This window comes from Schistocerca americana, chromosome 6 (genome assembly GCF_021461395.2).
Source record: "Schistocerca americana isolate TAMUIC-IGC-003095 chromosome 6, iqSchAmer2.1, whole genome shotgun sequence".
Lineage (NCBI taxonomy): Eukaryota > Metazoa > Arthropoda > Insecta > Orthoptera > Acrididae > Schistocerca > Schistocerca americana.
Window position 1 is genome coordinate 529,739,250 of NC_060124.1, and position 21,547 is coordinate 529,760,796.

Here is a 21,547-nt window from a genome sequence, read left to right on the forward strand (position 1 = left end):
GTAGGGAACTCGTTGTGGAGACTCTTGGACAAACAGGGTTTTGAAATAATTGTTTATTCCAGACAGAACTAACTAATACACTGGAGGCTAGTTCTAGGGTTAGGAAAAGCATGAATAACACAGTTACAACGGAAGCCAGTGCAGAAGTCCCAGGAGTGGACGCTAACCACAGTGGCAAACACTAGCAGCATCTTAAGGTAGCCGGCCAGGGTGACCGAGCGGTTCTAGGCGCTACAGTCTGGAACCGCGCGGCCGCTACGGTCGCAGGTTCGAATCCTGCCTAGGGCACGGATGTGTGTGATGTCCTTAGGTTAGTTAGGTTTAAGTAGTTCTAAGTTCTAGGGGACTGATGACCTCAGAAGTTAAGTTCCATAGTGCTCAGAGCCATTTCAACCATCTTAAGGGAACAACTTAGTTGCAGAACAAAACATAATGAATGTGAGACTGTTCACTGAGGCACTCGAAGTGAGAGAGAGAGAGCAGACTTACGCGGAGATGGGCCGAGGCTGGAGTCGACGGACGCGGATTCGGCGCCCAGATCGTCTGACTGAGAGCTCCGCCAAAATGAGGAATCTAGGGGCTTTAAAGAGTCGCGTGGGGACACTGTTTTTCCCACTTAAAGCCACCTAGCCAATCGCTTAGGTTTCTTGCAGGTCCCTGCCAATCATGGTTTAGAAAGGCCCCCTCTACTGCTCCTAAGGCGGGGATGTTAATGCAGTTGCACTAACTAAGTTCGTATTTGGTATCAACATTGTTCCCTGAAAGCTAAACGTAACTGCTCTGCCAAATAAGGCTTACAACATTATTGTTATGCGTCATTTAGCCCCGCCTCTCGGGCTCCCCGGAGTAGGGGCTGCTAGGTCAACAGTTTTTGGTGTTTTCGCTCTCTTTCTAACCCTTGTGAGTCTACTGACGTTGCTGTTCTCATAGCTGGTATCAAGCTGGTCTTATACACTAGTACGTGCCTGTTGGTTACGAAGTTCTACGGTGACAACCTACTGCAGCGTCTAGACTACATATGAAGTTACATGTTAATTCCTTGAAGAGTAACTAACGCCCTGGGACCGCGTCTGGGGAGTCTGCATTTTCGCAAGGCTCTCCCCTTACTGTTTACTTCATTTAACAATATCTCTCCTAGTTTGGTCTGCCCTCAGCATCGTCCCTGCTTCCGCGCCTTGGGACGCCTGTCCTCCTTTCTCACAGCTTCAAGATAACACTACAGTAGCAAGGAATAAGCAATATATTACAGTGACAACACTGTCTTGAAAGTTGGCTGTACTGCATCGTATCGGAAATTTGAGTCCAGCTATGTGTTTGTGAGTCTGTTGTTGTGAGAAGCTCGATTTGTTGAATTGTTAGAGACATAATGCAGTTTCCATTAGAAACAACGGATTGATATTGTCGAGTGTTATATAAAGACAGGCTCCATCAAGGAACGTACAGAAATATTTCAAGCGAAGTATCCTGGTAGGATAGGACCAGCACTCTTCAAGATCTGTAGAAGAATTGGAGAGCTGTAGGATCCGTTCAAAATTTCCAGAAGAATAGACGACCGACAGTGAGGACCTCTGAAACTACAGACAGAATTCGCTTGCACATTAAGAGAATCTCCTACAAGTCACTAGGAAGATTATTGCAGCATGCTGGTGCATCTTGTACATCGTGTCATCCTGTACTGAAAGATATGAAATTAAAAGCCTGTCGTGTGGGTGTGATGCAAGAGTTGAAATCTGAGGCTCAGGAAAAAAGAGTTTCCTAACTGGCTCTTACATCTACACCTACATCTACATGATTACTCTACAATTCACATTTAAGTGCTTGGCAGAGGGTTCATCGAACCACAATCATACTATCTCTCTACCATTCCACTCCCGAACAGCGCGCGGGAAAAACGCACACCTAAACCTTTCTATTCGAGCTCTGATTTATCTTATTTCATTTTGATGATCATTCCTACCTATGTAGGTTGGGCTCAACAAAATATTTTCGCATTCGGAAGAGAAAGTTGATGACTGAAATTTCGTAAATAGATCTCGCCGCGACGAAAAACGTCTTTGCTTTAATGACTTCCATCCCAACTCGCGTATCATATCTGCCACACTCTCTCCCCTATTACGTGATAATACAAAACGAGCTGCCCTTTTTTGCACCCTTTCGATGTCCTCCGTCAATCCCACCTGGTAAGGATCCCACACCGTGCAGCAATATTCTAACAGAGGACGAACGAGTGTAGTGCAAGCTGTCTCTTTAGTGGACTTGTTGCATCTTCTAAGTGTCCTGCCAATGAAACGCAATCTTTGGCTCGCCTTCCCCACAATATTATCTATGTGGTCGTTCCAACTGAAGTTGTTCGTAATTTTAACACCCAGGTACTTAGTTGAATTGACAGCCTTGAGAATTGTACTATTTATCGAGTAATCGAATTCCAACGGATTTCTTTTTGAACTCATGTGGATCACCTCACACTTTTCGTTATTTAGCGTCAACTGCCACCTGCCACACCATACAGCAATCTTTTCTAAATCGCCTTGCAACTGATACTGGTCTTTGGATGACCTTACTAGACGGTAAATTACAGCATCATCTGCGAACAACCTAAGAGAACTGCTCAGATTGTCACCCAGGTCATTTATATAGATCAGGAACAGCAGAGGACCCGGGACGCTTCCCTGGGGAACACCTGATATCACTTCAGTTTTACTCGATGATTTGCCTTCTATTACTACGAACTGCGACCTTCCTGACAGGAAATCACGAATCCAGTAGCACAACTGAGACGATACCCCGTAGGCCCGCAGCTTGATTGGAAGTCGCTTGTGAGGAACGGTGTCAAAAGCTTTCCGGAAATCTAGAAATACGGAATCAGCTTGAGATCCCCTGTCGATAGGGGCCATTACTTCGTGCGAATAAAGAGCTAGTTGCGTTGCACAAGAACGATGTTTTCTGAAACCATGCTGATTACGTATCATAGATCGTTCCCTTCGAGGTGATTCTTAACATCAGTCGCTTATGGTAATTGGAACCTTTGCTTTGCTTCATATCACATGAGGCCTTGTTTCATTTGTCAGGTTATGTAGTCTCCCAGAATTGTAGATACTGGTCGCAGGACAGCCCACATATTCTGCATGAAGAACCTCTCTACTCAGAGAAGATAGGTGTTTGGTATGCGTTGTCTGGCATGTGGATTATTGGCCCCACATTTTTCAATTACACCTTCAACAATGCCAGATACCTAGAGATCTTTGACTCTTTCTACGCGCAATTAACAGATGCAGAAAAGTTGTATGCAGTATTCCAACACGATGGAGCAACCGCTCAAACGTCGAACCAAAGTATGGCCGTCATCACCAACGCGTTCCCTGAAGACAGTCTTGTCAGTAAGGGCCTCTGGCCCCCAAGATCCCCGGACTTAACATCGCGTGATTTTTATTTATGGGGCACACTAAAAAGCAAAGTGTGTGCTGAACAATCCTTGCACCATAGACGATCTTAAATGGAAAATTAGTGCAACAAATTAACAACATCACCCCTGCAGAACTATAGCGTGTTGCTGGTAAAGTCATCAAGCGAAATCAGCGATGCGTTGATGCCCTTGGCCACCACTTTAAGCATCTAAGCAGGTAGCAAAATGCTTTTTTAACATCACTATTATCTACTCATTGCTACTTCAATATCGAGACTGAGACATACTATTTTGTTGTGGGACATCCAATATAAAGGGTGGTCCGTTGATCGTGACCGGGACAAATACCTCACCAAATAAGCGTCAAACGAAAAATCTACAAAGAACGAAACTTGTCTGAATCCCCATTTTTTATTGCATATTCGTGTATTACGTAAAGATATATGAATGTTTTAGTTGGACCACTTTCTTCGCTTTGTGATAGATGGCGCTGTAATAGTCACAAACATATGGCTCACAATTTTAGACGAACCGTTGGTAACAGGTAGGTTTTTTAAATTAAAATACAGAACATAGGTACGTTTGAACATTTTATTTCGGTTGTTCCAATGTCATACATGTACCTTTGTGAACGTATCATTTCTGAGAATGCATGCTGTTACAGCGTGATTACCTGTAAATATCACATTAATGCAATAAATTCTCAAAATAATGGCCGTCAACCTCAATGCACTTGGTATTCCTCTCAACAGCGAGTAGTTCGCCTTCCGCAATGTTCGTACATGCATTGACAATGCGCTAACGCATGTTGTTAGGTGTTTTCAGTGGATCACGATAGCAAATATCATTCGACTTTCCCCAGAGAAATAAATCCGGGGACTTCAGATCCGGTGAACGTGCGGGCCATGGTATGGTGCTTCGACGACCAATCCACTTGTCGTGAAATATGCTATTCGATACCGCTTCAACCGCACGCAAGCTATGTGCCGGACATCCATCATGTTGGATGTACATCGCTATTCTGTCACGCAGTGAAACATTTTGTAGTAACATCGGTAGAACATTACGTAGGAAATCAGCATACATTGCACCATTTAGAACGCCATCGATAAAATGGGGGCCAATTATCCTATCCTTCCTCCTATAATGCCGCACCATGGAGTAACCCGCCAAGGTCGCTGATGTTCCACTTGTCGCAGCCATCGTGGATTTTCCGTTGTCCAATAGTGCATATTATGCCGGTTTACGTTACAGCTGTTGGTGAATTTTCAACACCGACGCTTTTGAGATTCTCGATTCTCGCGCAATTTGTCTGCTACAGATGTGCGGATTAGCCGCGACAGGAGCTAAAACACCTACATGGGCATCATCATTTGTTGCTGACGTTTCACATGTGGCTGAACACTTCCTGTTTCCTTAAATAACGCAACTATCCGGCGAACGGTCCGGACACTAGGATGATGTCGCCCAGGATACCGAGCAGCATACATAGCACACGCCCGTTGGGCATTTTGATCACAATAGCCATACATCAACACGATATCGACCTTTTCCGCAATTGGTAAACGGTCCATTTTAACACGGGTAATGTATCACGAAGCAAATACCGTCCGCACTGGTGGAATGTTACGTGGTACCACGTACTTATACGTTTGTGACTATTACCGCGCCATCTATCACAAAGCGAAAAAGTGGTCCAACTAAAACATTCATATTTCTTTACGTACTACACGAATATGTAATAAAAAATGGGGGTTCCTACTTTTAAAAAAACGCAGTTGATATCCGTTTGAGCTATGGAAGCGCCATCTAGCGGGCCAACCGTAGCGCCAACTGGTTTCCTCCTTCAAGTTAGACGAGTTTCATTCTTTGTAGTTTTTTCGTTTGATGCTTATTTAGTGAGATATTTGGCCCGGTCACTGTCAATGGACCGCCCTGTATATCAGAAGATTATCAGTCTCGTCATCCTTGCTACATGTGTCCTATTATTTTTCTTTCTGGCACTGGGTACAATGTCGAACTGCCAGTCTAGAAATGGAAATAAATGTAATCAGAGAATGAAGACTTTTGGCATACAGAAGAGAACGTATTCTTTATAAATCTTTGCTGCCTGAATTGTTACGCAGTGCTCAAAAGATCTTTGAGACATAGAATATGAGAAGTAAAAACTACAACAGACGACGTGACACCATAGTACGTATGTAAACAGTTCGGGTACTCTGTTTCGTACTGAGGCAGTCACGTTTGGGGCGAAAGGTGTTATGTCAAATTATCAAAAACGTTTACCCTGCCCTGCTTGCTGCATCACTCAGCGCACGGAAAGGACGGGACAGCGGAAGGAGGAGAGGTGAGCACGGAAGACAGAACGACTGGAATTTGAGGGACGGGCCGGCAGTCGAGCTCCAGACTGGAACAAGTCCGCTCGTGATTTAGCGTGGCTGTTTGCCGGGGCTTACAGGGGGCTCCGGCGCGGAAATGGAAACGTCAGGCGCACTGCGAGGCTTACGTCACGACGGGCATTAATCGCCTCAGGCTGCCTCTGGGCAGCCCAAACAAGCAGCAGCTCCCACCGTCCGTCTTGAGTGTCAATTAAAGGCCAGGTATTAGAGGAATGAAGAGCGACGTCCCAGCGGGAGCTCTGGGGATAGGTTAAGGCAGCTCGGTGCCACCTAAGCGCCCGCCAAGAGTTTTAGAATTCAACGCATTCTCGACTTCCAACCTTTGGTTTAGTTTCAATGTTTTTTTGAAACAATGTGTGTGCCTCTGGTTCACAAAATTTCTCCATGGTCATGCAAATCAATGGAAACACTCCACGTTCCGTCAAATAAAGGCACTCCCTCTTCAGGCCACAAGTGGCCCATCGGAACCAACCGACCGCCGTGTCATTCTCAGCTGAGGATGCGGATAGGAGGGGCGTGTGGGCAGCACACCGGACTCCCGGTCGTTACATCTACATCTACATACATACTCTGCAATTCACCATACGGTGCGTGCCGGAGGGTACCTCGTACCACAACTAGCACATTCTCTCCCTGTTCCACTCCCAAACAGAAAAAGGGAAAAATGACCGCCTGTATGCCTCTGTACGAGCCCTAATCTCTCTTATCTTTGTGGTCTTTCCGCGAAATATAAGTTGGCGGCAGTAAAATTGTACTGCAGTCAGCCTCAAATGTTGGTTCTCTAAATTTGCTCAGTAGCGATTCACGTAATGAACGCCTCCTTTCCTCTAGAGACTCCCACCCGAGTTCCTGAAGCATTTCCGTTAACAGTCGCGTGATGATCAAACCTACCAGTAACAAATCTAGCAGCCCGCCTCTGAATTGCTTCTATGTCCTCCCTCAATCCGACCTGATAGGGATTCCAAACGCTCGATCAGTACTCAAGAATAGATCGTATTAGTGTTTTGTAAGCGGTTTCATTTACAGATGAACCACATCTTCCCAAAATTCTACCAATGAACCGAAGACGACTATCCACCTTCCCCACAACTGCCATTACATGTTTGTCCCACTTCATATCGCTCTGCAATGTTACACCCAAATATTTAATCGACGTGACTGTGTCAAGCGCTACACTACTATTGGAGTATTCAAACATTACGGGATTCTTTTTCCTATTCATCTGCATTAATTTACATTTATCTATATTTAGAGTTAGCTGCCATTCTTTACACCAATCACAAATCCTGTCCAAGTCATCTTGTATCCTCCTACAGTCACTCAACGGCGACACCTTCCCGTACACCACAGCATCATCAGCAAACAGCTGCACATTGCTATCCACCCTATCCAAAAGATCGTTTATGTAGATATAAAACAACAGCGGACCTACCACACTTCCCTGGGGCACTGCAGATGATACCCTAACCTCCGATGAACACTCACTATCGAGGACAACGTACTGGGTTCTATTACTAAAGAAGTCTTCGAGCCACTCACATATTTGTGAACCAATCCCATATGCTCGTGCCTTAGTTAGGAGTCTGCAGTGGGGCACCGAGTCAAACGCTTTCGGGAAGTCTAGGAATATGGCATCCGTCTGATACTCTTCATCCATGGTTTACAAGATATTATGTGAAAAAAGGGCGAGTTGCAGGAGCAGGAGCGATGCTTTCGCAGGAGCGATGCTTTCTAAAGCCGTGCTGATGCATGGACATCAACTTCTCTGTCTCAAGGGAATTCATTATATTCGAACTGAGAATATGTTTGAGAATCCTGCAACAAACCGATGTTAAGGATATTGGTCTGTAATTTTGAGGATCCGTCCTTCTACCCTTCTTATATGAAGGCGTCATCTAAATTTAGAAAGCCTTATCCCTTTTTTATTGTTAAAGGGCTTCAAGTCCTTAGCACTCATTTCAACATGTTAGTCAGCCACTGAGTTTTCGTCCGCTTTCAAAATATTTATAGAGTGAGGAAACTGCTGGTCAGTCTTACAGACATGTCGTAACATACCCGAGGTTTCCGAATGAGTGCAATTTTTTGCACAATTTTACATTGTGAGACACCTACCGACTTATTTGAAGCTGCCTCATAAAGCCCCGACAACTTTTCCTATGCTGGATTTGAGCCCTGTTTCATGACTAGCTCCTTATACGACTGGAAAACCGCGGCATATGAGTCTCGATTTCAGTTGGTAAGAGCTGATGGTAGGATTCGAGTGTGGAACAGAGCCCACGAAGTCATGGACCCAAGTTGTCAACAAGGCATTGTCTAAACTAGTGGTGGCTCCATAAAGGTGCGGGCTGTGTTTACGTGGAATGGAATGGGCCCTCTGGATGTTCGGCTATTTGGAGCCCATTTGCAACCACTCACGAACATCATATTCCCAAACAACGACGGAATTTTTATGGATTACAATGCGCCATGTCACCAGGCCACAATTGTTGCCCACAGGTTTGAAGAACATTCTGGATAATTAGAGTGAATGCTTTGGTCACCCAGATCACCCGACATGAATCCCATCGAACATTTATCCGAGATAATCGACAGGTCAATTCTTGCACAAAATCCTGCACTGGCAAGACTTCCGCAATTATGGACGACTATAGAGGCAACAAACCCAATGTTTCTGCACGGGAGTTCTAATGACTTGTTGAATCCATGATACATCGAGCTGCTGCACCACTCCAGGCAAAAGGGGTCCGGTACAATATGAGGAGGTATCCCTTGACTTCTGTCACCTGAGTGGATTGCATACTCCTACGCATATCTTTGCAAGGGAGTTCTAATGACTTGTTGAATCCATGATACATCGAGCTGCTGCACCACTCCAGGCAAAAGGGGGTCCGGTACAATATGAGGAGGTATCCCTTGACTTCTGTCACCTGAGTGGATTGCATACTCCTACGCATATCTCACAAAAGACCGTGAAGGTAAAATCAGAGAGATTCGGTCTCACAATGAGGCTTACCAACAATCGTTCATCCTGTGAACCATTCGCGACTGGAACAGGGAAAGGAAAAAATGACAACGGTGTACAAAGTGTTCTCCTAAACACAACTTATGGTGGCATTCGGAGTATATACGTAGATGTAGGCTGCGGTAGTTATAGAGAGACGAAGAGACTGGTAGAGGATAGACTAGCTAGAGAGCTACATCACACTAGTTTTAAAACAATAATGATTTATTTGACGAGGCCACGGCCTTGCCGCAAAGGATACACCGGTCCCCGTCAGATCACCGAAGTTAAGCGCTGTCGGGCGTGGCCAGCACTTGGATGGGTGACCCTCCGGATCGTCATACGCTGTTGCCATTTTTCGGGGTGCACTCAGCCTCGTGATGCCAACTGAGGAGCTACTCGATCGAATAGTAGCGGCTCCGGTCGAAGAAAACCTCGTACAGATTCCCGTATGGAGGAGATAGTGATAGACATCCCTGGGGTTGTGAAGCAGCTGAATGGGTTGAAAATAAATAAACCGCCAAGTCCTGATGGGATTCCAATTCGGTTTCTACTGCATTGGCTCCTTACTTAGCTTGCACTTATCGCGAATCTCTTGCCCAACGTAAAGACCCGAGCGACTGGAAAAATGCGGAAAAAAGCGCAGGTGACGCCTGCATATAAGAAGGGTAGAAGGACGGATCCGCAAAATTACAGACCAATATCCTTAACATCGGTTTGTTGCAGGATTCTCAAACATATTCTCAGTTCGAATATAATGAATTCCCTTGAGACAGAGAAGTTGATGTCCATGCATCAGCACGGCTTTAGAAAGCATCGCTCCTGCGAAAGCATCGCTCCTGCGAAACGCAACTCGCCCTTTTTTCACATAATATCTTGTAAACCATGGATGAAGAGTATCAGACGGATGCCATATTCCTAGACTTCCCGAAAGCGTTTGACTCGGTGCCCCACTGCAGACTCCTAACTAAGGTACGAGCATATGGGATTGGTTCACAAATATGTGAGTGGCTCGAAGACTTCTTTAGTAATAGAACCCAGTACGTTGTCCTCGATAGTAAGTGTTCATCGGAGGTGAGGGTATCATCTAGAGTGCCCCAGGGAAGTGTGATAGGTCCGCTGTTGTTTTATATCTACATAAACGATCTTTTGGATAGGGTGGATAGCAATGTGCGGCTGTTTGCTGATGATGCTGTGGTGTACGGGAAGGTGTCGTCGTTGAGTGACTGTAGGAGGATACAAGATGACTTGGACAGGATTTGTGATTGGTGTAAAGAATGGCAGCTAACTCTAAATATAGATAAATGTAAATTAATGCAGATGAATAGGAAAAAGAATCCCGTATGTTTGAATACTCCATTAGTAGTGTAGCGCTTAACACAGTCACGTCGATTAAATATTTGGGTGTAACAGGTGTATCCTTTGCGGCAAGGCCGTGGCCTCTTCAAATAAATCATTATTGTTTTAAAACTAGTGTGATGTAGCTCTCTAGCTAGTCTATCCTCTACCAGTCTCTTCGTCTCTCTATAACTAACGCAGCCTACATCTACGTATATACTCCGAATGCCACCATAAGTTGTGTTTAGGAGAACACTTTGTACACCATTGTCATTTTTTCCTTTCCCTGTTCCAGCCGCGAATGGTTCACAGGATGAACGATTGTTGGTAAGCCTCAGTGTGAGGCCGAATCTCTCTGATTTTACCTTCACGGTCTTTTCGTGAGATATGCGTAGGAGTATGCAATCCACTCAGGTGACAGAAAATCAAGGGATACCTCCTCTTATTGTACCGGACCCCCTTTTGCCTGGAGTGGTGCAGCAGCCCGATGTATCATGGATTCAACAAGTCATTAGAACTCCCTTGCAAAGATATGCGTACGAGTATGCAATCCACTCAGGTGACCGAAGTCAAGGGATACCTCCTTATATTGTACCGGACCCCCTTTTGTCTGGAGTGGTGCAGCAGCTCGATGTATCATGGATTCAACAAGTCATTAGAACTCCCTTGCAAAGATATGCGTAGAAGTATGCAATCAACTCAGGTGACAGAAGTCAAGGGATACCTCCTCATATTGTACCGGACCCCCTTTTGCCTGGAGTGGTGCAGCAGCTCGATGTATCATGGATTCAACAAGTCATTAGAACTCCCTTGCAAAGATATGCGTAGGAGTATGCAATCCACTCAGGTGACAGAAGTTAGGGGATACCTCCTCATATTGTACCGGGCCCCCTTTTGCCTGGAGTGGTGCAGCAGCTCGATGTATCATGGATTCAACAAGTCATTAGAACTCCCTTGCAAAGATATGCGTAGGAGTATGCAATCCACTCAGGTGACAGAAGTCAAGGGATACCTCCTCATATTGTACCGGACCCCCTTTTGCCTGAAGTGGTGCAGCAGCTCGATGTATCATGGATTCAACAAGTCATTAGAACTCCCTTGCAAAGATATGCGTATGAGTATGCAATCCACTCAGGTGACAGAAGTCAAGGGATACCTCCTCATATTGTACCGGACCCCCTTTTGCCTGGAGTGGTGCAGCAGCTCGATGTATCATGGATTCAACAAGTCATTAGAACTCACTTGCAAAGATATGCGTAGGAGTATGCAATCCACTCAGGTGACAGAAGTCAAGGGATACCTCCTCATATTGTACCGGACCCCCTTTTGCCTGGAGTGGTGCAGCAGCTCGATGTATCATGGATTCAACAAGTCATTAGAACTCCCTTGCAAAGATATGCGTAGGAGTATGCAATCCACTCAGGTGACAGAAGTCAAGGGATACCTCCTCATATTGTACCGGACCCCCTTTTGCCTGGAGTGGTGCAGCAGCTCGATGTATCATGGATTCAACAAGTCATTAGAACTCCCTTGCAAAGATATGCGTAGGAGTATGCAATCCACTCAGGTGACAGAAGTCAAGGGATACCTCCTCATATTGTACTGGACCCCCTTTCGCCTGAAGTGGCGCAGCAGCTCGATGTATCATGGATTCAACAAGTCATTAGAACTCCCTTGCAAAGATATGCGTAGAAGTATGCAATCAACTCAGGTGACAGAAGTCAAGGGATACCTCCTCATATTGTACCGGACCCCCTTTTGCCTGGAGTGGTGCAGCAGCTCGATGTATCATGGATTCAACAAGTCATTAGAACTCCCTTGCAAAGATATGCGTAGGAGTATGCAATCCACTCAGGTGACAGAAGTTAGGGGATACCTCCTCATATTGTACCGGGCCCCCTTTTGCCTGGAGTGGTGCAGCAGCTCGATGTATCATGGATTCAACAAGTCATTAGAACTCCCTTGCAAAGATATGCGTAGGAGTATGCAATCCACTCAGGTGACAGAAGTCAAGGGATACCTCCTCATATTGTACCGGACCCCCTTTTGCCTGAAGTGGTGCAGCAGCTCGATGTATCATGGATTCAACAAGTCATTAGAACTCCCTTGCAAAGATATGCGTATGAGTATGCAATCCACTCAGGTGACAGAAGTCAAGGGATACCTCCTCATATTGTACCGGACCCCCTTTTGCCTGGAGTGGTGCAGCAGCTCGATGTATCATGGATTCAACAAGTCATTAGAACTCACTTGCAAAGATATGCGTAGGAGTATGCAATCCACTCAGGTGACAGAAGTCAAGGGATACCTCCTCATATTGTACCGGACCCCCTTTTGCCTGGAGTGGTGCAGCAGCTCGATGTATCATGGATTCAACAAGTCATTAGAACTCCCTTGCAAAGATATGCGTAGGAGTATGCAATCCACTCAGGTGACAGAAGTCAAGGGATACCTCCTCATATTGTACCGGACCCCCTTTTGCCTGGAGTGGTGCAGCAGCTCGATGTATCATGGATTCAACAAGTCATTAGAACTCCCTTGCAAAGATATGCGTAGGAGTATGCAATCCACTCAGGTGACAGAAGTCAAGGGATACCTCCTCATATTGTACTGGACCCCCTTTCGCCTGAAGTGGCGCAGCAGCTCGATGTATCATGGATTCAACAAGTCATTAGAACTCCCTTGCAAAGATATGTGTAGGAGTATGCAATCCACTCAGGTGACAGAAGTCAAGGGATACCTCCTCATATTGTACCAGACCCCCTTTTGCCTGGAGTGGTGCAGCAGCTCGATGTATCATGGATTCAACAAGTCATTAGAACTCCCTTGCAAAGATATGCGTAGGAGTATGCAATCCACTCAGGTGACAGAAGTCAAGGGATACCTCCTCATATTGTACCGGGCCCCTTTTGCCTGGAGTGGTGCAGCAGCTCGATGAATCATGGATTCAACAAGTCATTAGAACTCCCTTGCAAAGATATGCGTAGGAGTATGCAATCCACTCAGGTGACAGAAGTCAAGGGATACCTCCTCATATTGTACCGGACCCCCTTTTGCCTGGAGTGGTGCAGCAGCTCGATGTATCATGGATTCAACAAGTCATTAGAACTCCCTTGCAAAGATATGCGTAGGAGTATGCAATCCACTCAGGTGACAGAAGTCAAGGGATACCTCCTCATATTGTACCGGACCCCCTTTTGCCTGAAGTGGTGCAGCAGCTCGATGTATCATGGATTCAACAAGTCATTAGAACTCCCTTGCAAAGATATGCGTATGAGTATGCAATCCATTCAGATGACAGAAGTCAAGGGATACCTCCTCATATTGTACCGGACCCCCTTTTGCCTGGAGTGGTGCAGCAGCTCGATGTATCATGGATTCAACAAGTCATTAGAACTCCCTTGCAAAGATATGCGTAGGAGTATGCAATCCACTCAGGTGACAGAAGTCAAGGGATACCTCCTCATATTGTACCGGACCCCCTTTTGCCTGGAGTGGTGCAGCAGCTCGATGTATCATGGATTCAACAAGTCATTAGAACTCCCTTGCAAAGATATGCGTAGGAGTACGCAATCCAATCAGGTGACAGAAGTCAAGGGATACCTCCTCATATTGTACCGGACCCCCTTTTGCCTGAAGTGGTGCAGCAGCTCGATGTATCATGGATTCAACAAGTCATTAGAACTCCCTTGCAAAGATATGCGTATGAGTATGCAATCCACTCAGGTGACAGAATTCAAGGGATACCTCCTCATATTGTACCGGACCCCCTTTTGCCTGGAGTGGTGCAGCAGCTCGATGTATCACGGATTCAACAAGTCATTAGAACTCCCTTGCAAAGATATGCGTAGGAGTATGCAATCCACTCAGGTGACAGAAGTCAAGGGATACCTCCTCATATTGTACTGGACCCCCTTTTGCCTGGAGTGGTGCAGCAGCTCGATGTATCATGTATTCAACAAGTCATTAGAACTCCCTTGCAAAGATATGCGTAGGAGTATGCAATCCACTCAGGTGACAGAAGTCAAGGGATACCTCCTCATATTGTACCAGACCCCCTTTTGCCTGGAGTGGTGCAGCAGCTCGATGTATCATGGATTCAACAAGTCATTAGAACTCCCTTTCAAAGATATGCGTAGGAGTATGCAATCCACTCAGGTGACAGAAGTCAAGGGATACCTCCTCATATTGTACCAGACCCCCTTTTGCCTGGAGTGGTGCAGCAGCTCGATGTATCATGGATTCAACAAGTCATTAGAACTCCCTTGCAAAGATATGCGTAGGAGTATGCAAACCACTCAGGTGACAGAAGTCAAGGGATACCTCCTCATATTGTACCGGACCCCCTTTTGCCTGGAGTGGTGCAGCAGCTCGATGTATCATGGATTCAACAAGCCATTAGAACTCCCTTGCAAAGATATGCGTAGGAGTATGCAATCCACTCAGGTGACAGAAGTCAAGGGATACCTCCTCATATTGTACCGGACCCCCTTTTGTCTGGAGTGGTGCAGCAGCTCGATGTATCATGGATTCAACAAGTCATTAGAACTCCCTTGCAAAGATATGCGTAGGAGTATGCAATCCACTCAGGTGACAGAAGTCAAGGGATACCTCCTCATATTGTACCGGACCCCCTTTTGCCTGAAGTGGTGCAGCAGCTCGATGTATCATGGATTCAACAAGTCATTAGAACTCCCTTGCAAAGATATGCGTAGGAGTATGCAATCCACTCAGGTGACAGAAGTCAAGGGATACCTCCTCATATTGTACCGGACCCCCTTTTGTCTGGAGTGGTGCAGCAGCTCGATGTATCATGGATTCAACAAGTCATTAGAACTCCCTTGCAAAGATATGCGTAGGAGTATGCAATCCACTCAGGTGACAGAAGTCAAGGGATACCTCCTCATATTGTACCGGACCCCCTTTTGCCTGAAGTGGTGCAGCAGCTCGATGTATCATGGATTCAACAAGTCATTAGAACTCCCTTGCAAAGATATGCGTAGGAGTATGCAATCCACTCAGGTGACAGAAGTCAAGGGATACCTCCTCATATTGTACCGGACCCCCTTTTGCCTGGAGTGGTGCAGCAGCTCGATGTATCATGGATTCAACAAGTCATTAGAACTCCCTTGCAAAGATATGCGTAGGAGTATGCAATCCACTCAAGTGACAGAAGTCAAGGGATACCTCCTCATATTGTACCGGACCCCCTTTTGCCTGGAGTGGTGCAGCAGCTCGATGTATCATGGATTCAACAAGTCATTAGAACTCCCTTGCAAAGATATGCGTAGGAGTATGCAATCCACTCAGGTGACAGAAGTCAAGGGATACCTCCTCATATTGTACCGGACCCCCTTTTGCCTGAAGTGGTGCAGCAGCTCGATGTATCATGGATTCAACAAGTCATTAGAACTCCCTTGCAAAGATATGCGTATGAGTATGCAATCCACTCAGGTGACAGAAGTCAAGGGATACCTCCTCATATTGTACTGGACCCCCTTTTGCCTGGAGTGGTGCAGCAGCTCGATGTATCGTGGATTCAACAAGTCATTAGAACTCCCTTGCAAAGATATGCGTAGGAGTATGCAATCCACTCAGGTGACAGAAGTCAAGGGATACCTCCTCATATTGTACCGGGCCCCTTTTGCCTGGAGTGGTGCAGCAGCTCGATGTATCATGGATTCAACAAGTCATTAGAACTCCCTTGCAAAGATATGCGTATGAGTATGCAATCCACTCAGGTGACAGAAGTCAAGATATACCTCCTCATATTGTACCGGGCCCCTTTTGCCTGGAGTGGTGCAGCAGCTCGATGTATCATGGATTCAACAAGTCATTAGAACTCCCTTGCAAAGATATGCGTAGGAGTATGCAATCCACTCAGGTGACAGAAGTCAAGGGATACCTCCTCATATTGTACTGGACCCCCTTTTGCCTGGAGTGGTGCAGCAGCTCGATGTATCATGGATTCAACAAGTCATTAGAACTGCCTTGCAGAAGTATTAGGTTTGTTGCCTCTATAGTCGTCCATAATTGCGGAAGTCTTGCCAGTGCAGGATTTTGTGCAACAACTGACCTGTCGATTATTTCGCATAAATGTTCGATGGGATTCATGTTGGGTGATCTGGGTGACCAAAGCATCCACTAGAATTAACCAGAATGTTCTTCAAACCTGTGGGCAACAATTGTGGCCTGGTGACATGGTGCATTGTAATTCATAAAAATTCCGTCGTTGTTTGGGAATATGATGTTTGTGAGTGGTTGCAAATGGGCTCCAAATAGCCGAACATCCAGAGGGCCCATTCCATTCCACGTAAACACAGCCCGCACTTTTATGGAGCCACCACTAGTTTAGACAATGCCTTGTTGACAACTTGGGTTCATGACTTCGTGGGCTCTGTGAAAGGTGTCTACACTGAGCCACTGCGCCAGAGATTGCGCCAAAGAGTATTATTCAGCCGCCTCCACAGTGCTTGGGGAGAACTCGTGGGAGTCAGTGCTTGCTGAGATGTGATACTGAAAAGTTCTTGTTGAGATGTGATAGTAGCGAGTCGGTGTGGAGAGATTGTAATGTTTAGAGTGCTTTTCATCAATATAAACGAAGGTAAAAAAAAAAATTTTCTTTTCTCTCTCATTATTTCAGTGTCCTGAATAATGCGTCATTACAGGTTCAGTCAACAAAGCATCTGGCTTGTGTTCTTGTATTAGAGTGTAATTCTGGTTTTCTTGCGCAATTATAGTATTTCTAATTTTTTTTATCACGTCAGTATAAATGGTATTTAAAATTTCTTGTCTTGTTGAAGAAGAACCGTGCCAGATGTGTACGTTGAGTCACACTCCCACACACAGAACAATTATACTTGTGATTTGGTTTCGTAGGTTTTATAGTTGCTGGGGACTTAATTAATTAATTATGTTAACAGGAAATTTTCATTTCAGTCTTTGTTGTTGTTCTATGCAGTCAGATTGCGTACTAATACTAGTCAGGGCCAACCGTTTACGAGACTTGTGTAATCGGACTTACAGCTACTAAAAATTTAAAAAGTTGTTTCATTAATAATAATTAAGCCCCCATGCATGTGGCGACCCTGCCAGGATCGTCCCTTGGAATTCTTCTGACTGTAAAAATAGTAGACAGTAGTATTGTTGTAGTAATTTGTAGTTTAGTAATTGTAGTCTATTTTTCATGTGTAGATTTGGTAATTAGAATTCTTCTAATGGTATTTTTCAAAATTTAATTTTTATTGCCTTGTATACGCGTTTGACAATTTAGGACAATTATTTCAATTGTTCGATTAATCGTGTTTGAGGGAACATTTCGTGTAAATGGTATTGTTGGAGATGAGGAGTCATTGTGTGTAATTTTCGTACAGTGACGAATTTTTTATGTTTTGTAAATGATTACGCGGTCAATGAAACAGGCAAAAATGATGAATAGTCAGAATAACGAAATTGTTGACATGGCGAACTCGCCAACACAGGACAACGGTATGATGAATAATGGTGTTGAAAACAATTTAATGAGCAAGGAAAATAGTCCGGAAACAGTTCAAAATTTTTCACAATCGAAAAATTCTCAGATTGCGTGGTTAACGACAGAAGAAATGCAGCAGTTAATGAGTGCAATATTAAATTTGGGATCACAGTTACGGTCTGAATTTAAAACAGAGATGGGAACTTTGGGATCTGAATTAAAAACAGAAATGAAAGCAATGACAACACGGTTATGCTCAAAAATAGGAACAATTGAAACAGAAATAGGAACAATTAAAGCCGAGATGAAAGCAGTGGGATCACAGTTACGATCTGAATTAGAAACTGATATGGGAACAATGGAAACACGGTTAAGTTCACGAATAGGGACATGTTTCAAAAACATGAAAGATGAATCAAACAAAGAAATTAGAGAAGAAGTACAACCGATTTTGAATTCTCACAATAATAGATTAATTGCAGTAGAGATTAGACAAGAGGAAGAGGACCGAGAACAGGAAGAAAAAGATCGCGTGATAGTACAAAAATTTTCAGAGTTAAATTTACAATGTGCACACGATAAGGAAGAAATATTTGAGAGAATCGAGGAATCCGTACCAAATGACAGAATAAATATTTTAACGCAACAGTATGAACAGTTAACTACTAAATGTGACAACACCGAAACCCGAGTCGCGACATTTACAGAAGACGTAAATAAACAGAAAGATCAATTAAGTGACTCATCGGAAAGAGTTGAGGAGATCTCAGATAAATTGACAAGTGTTAGTTTAGCAGAACGGTTTGAAGAAAATAATTTGTTTCATTTACGTGATGCAACAAGAGAGCGCCAGGCGCGCGAACTTAACAATAATCAACATTGGCACTGGGACAGACGCGGTAGGTCTTTGTCGCCACGAGGCGAAAACTTTGATTATAAACACTTTTTGACTGTTCGGAAATTTAAGATCTTCCGCAATTCTAAGAATGACATACATCCATGTTCATGGTTAGATCAATTTACGTAGGCACTTCCGCCAAATTGGCCACTAAGTCACAAACTAAAAATTATGTGCAGCTATTAAAGTCCTCAGGGGATTCACTACTCTAAGTGAATATGTGCCGTAGCGAGCATAGGGCCCCGAGCTGTAGTGGTGCTATTTCCCTTTTAGTTTTCGGCACCGCTGCCTACTCTTTTACTATTCTTTGCATCTGTCAATACAACTCTTCAACTATCAATCTATCTAGACAGTAGATAAATAATAACCGGATATGACGATTTTACCCAAAAGAGATTTCGAAAATTACTGTTTGGACTTACTGTACCTTCAGCAGCATTCATTCCTAGTTTAAATGAAATTTTACCTGTTTATCTTCATAACAATATTACTTCATATGTTGACGACATTCTTATTGCTAAACGTTCTTGGTGTGAGCACAACAAAATTTTGGATTCATTATTAAGTATTTTTGCAAGAGTTGCCATTACAGAGAACTTGGAAAAATCTGAATTTGGTCGTTCTCAGGTGAAATTTCTCGGTCACATTATTTCTACAGAAGGTATTCTTCCTGATCCAGAGAAACTAGATGCTATTCAGTTCGCAATGACATTCCTTTTAAACGAAAATCGCTCGACAACTCTGTTTGGTTAGTTTGTATTCCTGATGAGTGGGTTAATAAGCTGATTTGGTATACGCATTTCAGTTATGCACACTTTGGTCCCAGAAAATGCTTTCATAAATTACGGGAGAATTGCTACTTCAGTAATATGGAAAAACGTATTCGATCTGTTCTGGCCAAATGCAAATTATGTCAAAAGGCTAAACCGCCAACAATTTCTCACAGAGCACCGTTGTTTCCTATCATTCCAGCGAAATTAAAGGAGATGGCTGCAGTCGATTTGTTCGGTCCAGTGGTTCGTTCTACTAATGGTTTTGCGTACATTTTCGTAGCAGTGGAGTTGACATCAAAATATGTGTGTTTTACACCTTTACGCAAAGCAACCGCTCGTTCAGTATCTAACGCTTTCATCAAACATTTTCTTAAAGAAGTTGGTCATGTTGATAAGGTTATATCAGATAATGGATCACAGTTTCGTTCTAAAATTTGGCTTCGTACTCTACGGCGTCGTAAAATTAAACCAATTTTCATTTCACTTTTCCACCCTCAATCTAATGCTTCAGAGAGATGGATGAAGGAAATCAATAAATTGTGTCGTCTTTATTGTCATCAGAATCACAGAACTTGGGATCAGTATCTTCATATTTTTCAAAACATTCTGAATGAACTTCCTAATGATTCAACTTCTTTACCGCCTATACTGATATTAAAAAACAAAGCACCGACAAATCGCATATCTGAAATCGTTCCTTTTCCGCCTTCACGGAAACTGCGGCATTCTGAAGTTGTGAACATGGCTCTGCAAAATATTGCATCTGCGGCTGCTAGAAGAGAGAAATCAGCTAAACATCCTGGTCATTTAAAAATCTTGTCAGTTGGTCAAAAGGTATTAATTAAGTCTTGTCGTTTGTCTCACAAAGCAAAAGGGATTGTGTCGCAAATTTTTTCTGCTTTATAACGGTCCATATAGAATTCGCAAAATTATTCATGATAACACTGTTGAAGTAGAAACTCTTAAATCACGACGCTCTAAGGGAATACATCGTATATCAAACGTTAAAATTTTTGTGGAATGATATACTTTTTAAAAAAATTTTGTGGAATGACATACTTGTGAGAAACTAACAGCTACATGTAAACATGCAGAGAATACAAGGATACCGCGCTGTGTTTTGGCGGCGGCATATACTCAAAGCAACAGTCAAGTCTGCGCGCCGCACAAGGCAGTCGTTGACCGCAAACAATTGCTTCCTACGTCACGCGCCTACAGCTGATCGAGCGCTCAGTGCGAATGCACTGACAGCCGTAAACAAATACACAGTCTAAGTTCTCCGACTAAATTCAGTATAAAGCTATAGTGACTCGATGAATTATGTTATTAACATTCAGTATTTTTCAGGATACGGTTCTATAAAATATTTAAGAACTTCAGGTAAATTCTGTGCGTGTCCGACGTTAAGAGGACTTGGTATCGAGAAAATTTCAAAAAGAATGTAATTTCCAAGAAGAAACTAATAAACTAAAAAGGTAACTATTAATTGAGTTTATTTTTTCAGGTAACATATTTCCACTTAGGTACGTACTTTAGACGTAATTTGCTGCTCGCAATCACGTGATTCATACTTTGCGCTAATTTCATGTTCTATGAATTTACTTGTGAAGTGACGTGCTTGCGTACATTTGCTGATTTTTGTCAATGTTTTATTAATGAACAGGGTTGTTGTTTGTATATATTATGCATCGCTTGGCTGCACTGCTTTTTCACTGATGTCATATTTTTCTATTATGTGCCTGCTATGCTTATTTATTTAAATTATAATTGTAACCTGATTAATTGTGCTGATGTGGTTAGGTATGTAAGTTATACTTTGTGATTTATCTGCTTGCGCCTTCATGTTTACTTATTAAGATGACATATGAACATTTATTTGCTTATGCCGATATGATGCTAATGACCTGTTTATTACGTAAGATATATGTTTACTGCTATGCGTATGGATTGCATATTTATACATTTCTGTTTGTCGTCACAACTACTCTTTAATTTGGTATATAGCAATGCTGATGTACAGTGTACGAACATAGAGTTTAGGTTGCACTATGGTATAGGTTACAGATTGTTCGCTTGGCAGTGCCTCGTTGTAAGAATTGGGCTGCATCCACTTGTTGACATTCTGTTCACTACTGGTATTTTTACTCGCTATTGCATGCTTTGCTTACGCTCAGTGCCTTATATTTTTAAGATAAGAAAATGAACTGCTATAATCCGACGAACGACATTAGTACAAGAAACTTCATAGAAGTCACATGAGC